This window comes from Vombatus ursinus, unplaced genomic scaffold (assembly GCF_900497805.2).
Source record: "Vombatus ursinus unplaced genomic scaffold, bare-nosed wombat genome assembly UNPS02008685.1, whole genome shotgun sequence".
Classification (NCBI taxonomy): Eukaryota; Metazoa; Chordata; class Mammalia; order Diprotodontia; family Vombatidae; genus Vombatus; species Vombatus ursinus.
The window spans coordinates 1,317,063-1,326,164 of NW_020948463.1; the positions used below are offsets into that span (position 1 = coordinate 1,317,063).

At 35.3% G+C, this 9,102-nt stretch overlaps 1 pseudogene; it reads right to left on the reverse strand.

Annotated features, from left to right (window-relative positions):
- Window positions 1–394: 394 nt before the first annotated feature.
- On the reverse strand, window positions 395–8,845 carry LOC114034241 (annotated as a pseudogene).
- Window positions 8,846–9,102: the final 257 nt, after the last annotated feature.

The following is a 9,102-nucleotide window of genomic DNA, read 5'->3' on the forward strand; positions in this document are numbered from 1 at the left end:
TATAGCTATTCTGACCACCAGACTAATTGTGCTTTGAAACGCTCATTACTAGAATGAAGACATCAGATAACAAAATTATTTTGACCACAGCAATTAAAAAATATTATTTACTATGACCCAATGAGGGGTGTCAGTGTGAACGAATTGTCAGTCTATCCATATCAATGACTTCATTAATACTTTAAGTACTGATGCATATAACACATTACATCCCTTACATTTTTTTAACTATATGTACTCTTACATTTCTTAAACCTAATTTTAACAAAATAGTATAAACCTTTAAAAGGTTGAAAAAATATGGAGAACTGATTAATTGATGCTTACTTTCCCTAATTGGTATCAAATTTAGCTGGCTGCCTTTAAGCAATATGATACCAAATGTTTTTGCTTTTCAAGGATGAAGGCCTAGTTGCACATATTTCATGTTGCTTTTGATTTTCATCTCTGTTTCAAAACCTCATGAAAGTTTTATCTTTTCTCAAGCCTCCTGTTAAGTTTTAGCATCTTTTTTTAGCTTTTATGAATTTGCAGCAAGTAACAGCTTCAACAATTTTTACCCCAAGCTCCTGAATAGCTAACCTACTACTTAGTTCTTCAGCCTTCTCAATATCCCCTTCAGCCACAGATTTGTTGATGTACACTTCAAGGCCTGACTTCAGAAGAACTCTGTTACTTATGAAGGGTTCAAACTTCTCATTTATTCCAAAATACTGAGTAAGGTCTTTCCACTGGGCTTCATTTGAAGATTATTGACTGTCAGATTCTTCTTTATTCTTCAGTTTATCTTTTCTGGGATGTTCCTTTTTCTCCCCTTACTTGTAAAAATTGTTAAGACTTTCAGTTCAAAATGCCTTTTATGTAACTCTTGAAACTTATCTCTAATATTTAGGGGGACTCCATATAGACACTCTTCTTCAGAATTTTTGCATTTTTCTCTGCCCCATTTTTAGGTCCATCATTATTAAAAATAGAAAACTCTACTTCTTCAATAACACCATCTCCCTTATCTTCCTTTGAACTAAGCTCAAAGATTTTCAATATAATCTCATCCTCAGAACTCAACTCAATATCACTTTCATTCATTGCAGGACGTAATGGTCTACTCCGTATCTTTCTTTCTGAATGTCTCATGTAATCTGGTCATTTTTGAACTCTTGGTTTTTAAAGACAGTACTGTGAAGGCAAAGGGAAACTAATGGAATTAGTAATAGCACAAGTGGGCAGTACTGGGAACTACAAGTTTTTTGGAAACAGGGATATGGCTTTAGGTAGGAAGCATGATATTTGAACTAGAGATTTTGCTGCAAAATGTGTTTAATTCTGTTGAGATCAGGGATAAAAAAGAAGAGAATGAACAGGAATGGGGATAAGAAATGGAAATCTGACTCAGTGGTCAAAAAAAATCTAGGAATTACCCTATTTCTACCTGTGGGAAGAGATTTCCTATATAAAGGGTTGTAAGGTGGATGACTTTTGATTACTAGGGAACTTGGGAAACTATAAGACAAGTTTAAACAGAGTTCTGATTAGTCACTAAAACAGTGGCTGTCCAATGAGGCCAAATCATAACACTGCTTGATCAAAGAAAACCAAAATCGGCTTACAGAGTTCACAGAAGACTTATTTTTGCAAAACTGTTTAAACTAGTTAGAAACACTAAATAGTGATGGTCCTTCTACTAAAATGCAGAGTCGTATATATTTGACCCAATAAAGATGAGTTCATATTGCACCTGGGTCTCTCATGGAGGCGGGGGAGGGAGTCAGCAAGGAGGAGAGAGTATTCAAATTCCTAAAAGAGATGAATTTGGGGTGGTATGTCTATGCTGCTCTACTATGGCCCCCTGCTTTTCTGATAACCACCTTATATTTGTAGCAAATAGACCCTGATTTCTAGATAGACTGCCATCTGAGTAGCATCAGGCTTTAGCTATGATACTTCCCTACTACATTGCCATACAGGAGTGGACAGATAAACTGGTGAAATCTGAGCATGAGATGAGAATATCCATAGCAGTTATCAGGATAAATAGGAACTCTGAGGATACTAGAATGAGGTAAGGTACCTACTACCCATATAGGTAGAAAAGGGTAATGACAATCAAATTAGGATTTAGACAGTAATTGTTGGGGACTTGAAGTAATTTATTTCAGGCTTCAGGAAATCTAACATAAATATAGACAAGAACTTAAAAATCTGAAAATAATTGTATAAAATTCTATGATTAAAGTTCATTTATTAAAATGTTATTTAATAAAATATAAGACATTAAACTTCTATAATAATTAAATAGGACTCAAAATACATTTTATATATACATTATATATGGAATATTATAGTAATTGTATAAACATTGTGTGCCAGAGTACACCATTAATAACATGGCAACATAGAAATATTAAATACACTTTATTGACTAGAACATAATAAATTAAAATTAACAACAGAAATATAAAGAAAATACACCAACATAAGTGGAGACTAAATAACATAATCCTAAACAATGAGTGGATTAAAAAAATGATAGAGACAAATTGTTATATAAAGAAAATTTGACCATGAGGAAAAAAAAACAGAAAAATTTGTGGGAAAGCAGTCAACAGAAGGACTGTATATGTATAAATTTTATTAACAAAAGAGAAGACAAATTAATTTAACATGCATAACAAACTAGAAAATAATTTCTAAGCAAGCACAAAAGCAGATCTAAAAATTAAATATTAATAAAATTAAAAACAAAAAAATCCTGAAATAAATGAAATACCTTTTAAAAATAAAAATAAGCAATTAGCTAATTTGATCAAGAGAAAAAAGATTGTTTCATTGTTGTGCTTTGTACTCAAAGAGGACTAAAATGACATCTCTACGTCAGGGCAAAGGTACAGTGCATCTGACTGCAGCTGATCAGAGCAGTATGATCTCAGAAGGCTGTACCACAGGTCAGGCACAAATAATACATATGATCATTTGGAGTGGAGATGGCTCTAAATTTGTGCATTTCACATTTCTTTTGAGTTACCACAATTCTGTTTCACTCATGGAACACAACTCCTTTAATGCAGGTACACCATGCTGGGCGGTCCTGCACCAGCATCTCCTATACTTCACAATCAGTTCCAAAATTCTTAAGAGAGACCTTGAGAGTGTCCTTCTATCACTTCTCCTGACCTCTGTTTGAGAATTGGCCTTCTCTATAAAATAGTCTTTCAGGTAAACATACATTTGGTATTTGAACAATGTGGCCAATCCATAGAAATTGTGCTTTCTGCAGTAGAGTTTGAATGCTTGGCAGTTTTTGAGAAAGGATCTCAGTATCTGAAACTATCTTTCCAGGTGATCTTCAGAATCTCCCTGAGACAATTCAAATGGAAGCAGTTCAATTATCTTACATGGCACTGGTAGACTGTTCAGGTTTCGCAGGCATACAACAATGACGTCAGCACAACAGCTCTGTAGACTTTCAGTATGGTATGCAGCCTAATACCTCTTCTCTCCCACACATTCTTTCAGAGCCTCTCAAACACTGAGCTAGCTCTGGCAATGTGTACATCAACTTCATCATCTATGTGTATATCTATGTGTACATCCCTGGAAATTATACTGCCAAGGTAAGTGAACTTATCTACGGCATTCAAAACTTCTCCATTTGCCATAACCAATGGTTCCACGTATGGATGGTACAATGCTAGCTGGTAGAAAGTCTCTGTTTTCTTGATGTTAATTATAAATCCAAAATTAGCATAGGTGGAAGAGAATCAATCCATACTCTGTTGCATCTCAGCCTCAGAGACTGCATTTAGTGCACAATCATCTGCAAATAAAAAGTCATGTACCAACTATCTCTCCTTTAGCCTTGGTTTGTAGCCTTTTAAAGTTGAATAGTTACCATCAGTATGGCAGTAGACCTTGATGCTGTTTTTTACATTGTTGAAGGCATCCAACAACATTGCTGAAAACATCATGCTGAAAAGCATGGAAGCAAGCACACAGCCTTATTTCACTCCATTGGTGACTGGTAAAGTGTGAGAGCATCTTCTATTATCTAGAACCCAGGCAAGCAATCTGTCATGAAACTAGCATACAATATTGATGAACTTTTCCAAGTGAAGAAATTTTGCCCTGATCTTCCAGATCGACAAACACTGTGTACAGACTTCTGTTCTGCTCCTGGCATTTCACTTGGAGTTATCAGAAAGCAAGCACCATATTGACCATTCCTAAAGCCACACTGGCTCTTAGATAGATGACCATCTTCTAGGTAAAGGATCAGTCTATAAAGGAAACCTCTGGCAAGAATTTTTCTGCCAATGAGTAAGAGAGGGAGATCTCCCTCCCCATCATGATTGTCACAGGACAACCTATTTCCTTTTCCTTTTCCAAGAGAAAAAAGATAAAATTAAATTTCTGAGTAAAAATGCAAATAGAGAAGTAAAGACAATTATCAAATGTACTATATGCAGTTATATGCTCAGTGAACCAAAAACTTAATCAAAAGTAAAAAAAAAAATTACAAAATTATAAAATACCTGGTTTAACAGAACAACACACACACACCACACACACACACAGCTGCCTCAAATAGGTCATCCAAATGAATTGACTTAAAAAAAAAAGGAATCATACATTATACATGAATTCTGACGAGTGAAGAGGGAAGGAGGAATGGTTAAAGACTCAATTTTGATTCTTTAGAAATTTATTTTATGACTTACAGACATACACAGTTCACAAAAGAATGTTTGAGTTAAACATGGGAACTTTGTTTTAGGGAAGAGCTTGGAGTCATTAAAAATTCTGTTTAATTCTTGCAAGGAAATACATTCTTTTTTTTTTTTTAGGCAATTGGGGTTAAGTGACTTGCCCAGGGTCACACAGCTAGTACGTGTCAAGTGTTTGGTCTGAGGTCATATTTGAACTCAGGTACTCCTGACTTCACAGCTGGTGCTCTATCCACTGCACCACCTAGCTGCCCCTCGAGGAAATACATCCTGCTCTCCCATTCAATTATCAGTTCAGTTAGTTTTCCACTCACAGGGTCTATCCAAATTATTTGTACTTATAGTGATAGCCTTTGGTTCTCAAAGGCTATGCCAATGGAATAAAGTTCTGACAATTTAGTCCATGCCATAAAGATTTTGTGTACCATCCCAGCAGATAGATATATGCATTTTGATGCACATCTAAGTAAGTTTATCTAAGTAACAACAGGTTTATCATGAATCTGCTACTCATTTTGTGATGCATTTTTTACCCATAGAAACCTGATTTCTTTAAATTAAGATGTTGATGTTCCTCTTCACTCAAAAAGGAAAATGGATGGGAAGATGGATATCGATACTTACTGTTATATCATAGAGAACTTTAACTAAGGTTAAATAATTACCATTCTAAGGAATCCAAAAAGGACAGAAGACACTTTGACTTACTTGCAAAGTAGGAAAAAAGAACGCTCAAAATCATTTTTATGTTAACAGAGGATATATATGTGTGTGTATGTGTACAACACATATATGTGAATGCATGTATATATACACATATGTGTGTACACATATGCATGTGTATATGTGCATAAAATCTTAGAGAGGGGTGTGAAAAATCATTATTAGCATTGCTTCATAAAACAATAAGAAACAGTAAAGGGAAAAGAAAGTTTGGTGAGAGACCCAACTAAACAAACCATTCCAAGGACATTTAAGGATAAAACTGTACAAAAGTTCAAAAAGTACTGAAATTATAAAAGATAGTAAAATATTTCTAATGTCATAGTCCTGGATATGCTACATAATAAAGTAGAAATGGCACTAGAGAAATTAAGAAAAGAAGTATCCCTTGACTTAACCAAGTATACAAAGAGAAGGTCCATGCTGAAGGCTACACAATTTTGAAGGCATTGAGGAATTGATTCTTTGAAAGAGAGGAGGGTACAAAAAGCTTGGGATAATCTTATAATTTATAATGACCAAGAAAAGTTGATCAGGATAGTAGTAATAATTTATTGACCCTTACGACAATTGTCCTGCCTCTAGAAAAATTTTATGAGGATAATCTTTATAAACAAGGCATCAGTGATGAAAACATAAGAAGAAGGTAGTCAGTTATAAAACTGTGAAAAATAGTCCATACTTTCTGGAAATCAATTTGGAATTACATGAAGAAGCCACCCAACTATTCCTACACTTTGGTCTAGTTATCCCACTTCAATAGTCTAGTTGTCCAATAGATTCCTGTTCCCATCAATGTGGGTATTCCTCCCAATAATGCCTATTGCAGCACATTCGTGGCAATGTAAAGAATATAGCATTTCTTAACCACTCACCTATTTTCTTTCCAATGGTTTCCCCTTTTCAGTGCTCTTTCAGTTCTTTGTTACTATGTCTGGGAGAAAGCCTCCATCAGGTACTGATAATACCTGCCTTTAACATCTCTAACCTTTTAACAAAGAGGCTATGCCTAAGGCTTTAAGCCGCTTGCAGCCAAGAGAAACAGCAACGGCTAGTGAAAGTAAGGCAAAGGCCAAGGCACACCAAAAAGCGGGGCACCCTAAGAATCTGCCAGACTCCAAATCCTGAATCTGTCCCTCAAGGTACTTAGAAAACCTTAGGATTTCTAAGGAGTTCAGTTCAGGACTTCCTGCCATCAGCATAGTAAGTATTGTTTTAGGTTGGTCCTCCTCCCCTAGGAGGTTCTTCCAAACCAAGTGCCCTTGCAAATCTTGAAGCTATTAATATTTTCTATAAACTTCAAATTGCCAGGGACCTACAAATGGTGACAATATGCATCACATGAAATGATTTTTCTCTTGAATCTCTAAATAATGCAATATATGTACTTGATAATTCAGTGAAAACATCTTAGGTAGTAAATAACAGTGTCAACATTCACTCTCCATGTTTAGTTTACATTCTTCTTAAGATTGTCTCTGAATCCATTCCAGTTCCAACCACAGAAGAGCAAATACATTAACACTAACATGAAAGCGATCTGCTTTCACTTTGCCAACTTTCATTAAATTCAGAAAAAAAGTAATAATCTTTCCATTTGAGAACGATGGGAGAGCTGGACTAATTGCTGGGCTTTCAGGTCAACTAGTATTTTTTTTCCTCAGGTGCAAAGTCAGAGGTGGGGGAAATGAGCGGGGAGATGTCTCCTGCATTCCTATGATCATTAGGAGGTGAAATGTGGAATGGCATTAAATTCACAGCGGAGGATAATTTCATATCCCATATGTCAAGAAATCTGCCCTTTTAAGATACATGTGATTTCACATTCAAGTTGTAAATATGGAAAAGAAAAAGTACACTGGCAATATCCTTTTCTTAATGGAATCTTGTCTTGACTAAGGGTGTAGCTACCTACATAATGACCAGAGCAAGCAGGAGAATCAGAGAAATTTACTGCTGAGAGGGAACTTAGTCCAATGCTCCAATTTTCCATATTAAGAATCTGAGAACCCAGTTGGTTAAGTGACTTGTCCAGGTAGTAGGTGGCAAAAGATAGTCTTAAAAAAGACATTAGGAAAATTGGTATTTATTATACTTCCATTCCCATTTTAGCTGCTTCTATTTATATTCCTATAATTCTTGGATATTTGGCAAGGCCAGAAGCACTAAAAGAATCTGGGAAATAGGAACAACATTTCTCATCCCCCTCTCTCCATTCTTGTAGCTACTGTCCTAGTTTAATTTCTAATTGCCTCTCACCTAGATTACTGTGATTTACTCCTAAGTAGTCTCCTTCCTTCTTAGTCGTTGTCTCACATAACTTACAAATTAACCTTCCTAAGGCATAGGTCTACCATGTCATTCCCCTACTCAAAACTTTCTGATGGCTCCCTGTTTTCTCTAAGGGAAAAAGGGCAAATTTCTTAATCTGGAATTAAAACCTCCATAATCTGAGTCCATTCTATAATCCAGATTTTTTTTCAAGTAACACCTCTCCTACACTGCATGTTCTAGCTAAATAAGAGTACTGCCTGACCTCAAGATTCCATCCCTGCCTCTACATTTTCTCACAAGCTGTGTAGTATATCCTCCATACCTGGAATGCACTCCTTTTTTGATTTTTTGAATTTTTTGAAAATTTTTGAAAATTTTTTGAAAATTTTGATTTTCCTTTAAATCTCAGCTCAGTTGCCATCATATGAAGTCTTTACTCATCTCCTTGTTCTCAGTACTATCTCCCGCCTCAATTGTGTGCTATTCACTTATGTGTGTACATGTTCACCTACACAGACATACATAGATACATGTATATATATATATATATATGTATGCATGTGTACATAAAATTTCTAACCCCTACATAGAATGTAGACCCCTTTGAGGGAGGGCCTTTGTTTCACTAATGCCTAGTACATGTGCATATACTAAATACTTAATATTGGCTAAATGAAATTAAACTTTCTCAGCATGAATGACATAAGTTTTATTTGAATTTCTATCTTTTTTTAGGTCATCTAATATCCTTTGTCCCTCTCCTGTTTGAAAATCTGCGAATTCTGATAGAGATATCCCATAGTGCCTAAAAGGTTTTGGCCCTGCCAGGCTATAAAAATTTGGTAAGAATCCAGATGCTTGTTATGCTATTGGTAAAACTAAATGAATACCTTACATTTCTTTTCATCTCTCAAATTTAATATGAATGCAGAGTTGAGTCTGGTCTCATGCTTCTAAGCCTATGACTTCTTGCTAACATCCAAGGCCACTACTTCTATTCCTCCTTGATGGTATAAAAATATTTTCTCTGCCAAATCTCAGGTTGTGACAATGAAAGACTCAGTTTTAAATTCAAAGGTTTCTTCTCCCTTAATGAATAGAAACTACGTCCTTAACCCAGTCCACATGATTCTTTGAGGACTAGAATTTGGAATCATGGGGTTTACCTCTTTCATGAACTTAGCACCTTGATCTCTAACTGTTGGATGAACATTCCTATACTAACTAGAACCAAAGGAGAGATCAATGATTGTATGACTACCTTTTCAAATAGCTAGAAGGTATTAATGATTAACTGTAATATTATCAATGATAGATAAAACAACAAAATCAAGTAATGGTAGTGGCCAACATTCTAGCAATGAACATCTCCAAACTTAGCTAA